The following is a 1030-nucleotide window of genomic DNA, read 5'->3' on the forward strand; positions in this document are numbered from 1 at the left end:
TCTTCCCCCGGGAAGGGATCGGCCTTTCCCAGTTAATTCCCAATAACTCAGCTTTAATGGCAGCTGTTAAAATTAAAAATAATAAGCATACATACATACATATATGTGTATATATATGTGTGTGTTTTCGGGGCTAAAATAAGGAGACAGTTAAAATGAACAAAAAAAGGAATTAATATGTAGCGTTCTAATATTTAAAGCGGCGCGCTGGGGGGTTGAGCCTGCTGAGATCTCGGTGTCTCCTGTGCACTGACAGTGTTTGGTGCTTTATTATCTCCCTCTTACAAAGTTGAATTTTTGTCACCTTGGAAAAGCGTCGCGGATTTCGCTTTTCCGCTCAAATAATTCGTTGTCTTTGTTAGGAAAATCGGCGGCGTAAAATGCAGGCGGGATGCGGGATGCGGCAGGCTCGGCTGCGGGAGGAGCTGAACCAGGAGCTTATTTCCCCTCCAACAACCCTCTGGCAGCCGTGGATTTAAAATAAATATATAAATAAAAGTGTCCTTGCTTTCCTGGTAAGCAGTAAATATTATTTCTTCCTAAGTAAATATTTATACCTCCGCATACATAGACTAAAATAAACCGAGCAGCCCCGGTGATGAGATCGTTTGAACTTTATAAATAAGGACTCGCTAATCATCTGCCGGGGACAGGGAGAACCTGCAGGGAGCGGGGACACGCGGGGCCCTCCGCGGGCACCCACGGCCCCGCGGAACCCCGCGGTGCGTGGCAGTGTCGGAGGAACGAGTTGTTTCACAGTTGTGTCTGGCTAATCGGTTTTACACAAACAGCAAATGGTGGGTGATTCGTGCGATCGAGGGGCTTTCTATATTTAGCCGATCCCCTGGGAAAAAAGAAAGGAGCCTCTGCCCGGAGTCGCTGCGAGGCTCAAGAAGCTGCTGATCCAGGGCTTCCAGAGGACACCGGATAACAGGGGCTCATTCCATTGCCCAGCCTTTGTTACTTATAAAATTACTCGCTCATATTTCCCCACATAGCAGCAATGCCTCGGTTCGGCATCTGCGCGCCG

This window comes from Geospiza fortis, unplaced genomic scaffold, assembly GCF_000277835.1.
Source record: "Geospiza fortis unplaced genomic scaffold, GeoFor_1.0 scaffold396, whole genome shotgun sequence".
NCBI classification, from domain to species: domain Eukaryota; kingdom Metazoa; phylum Chordata; class Aves; order Passeriformes; family Thraupidae; genus Geospiza; species Geospiza fortis.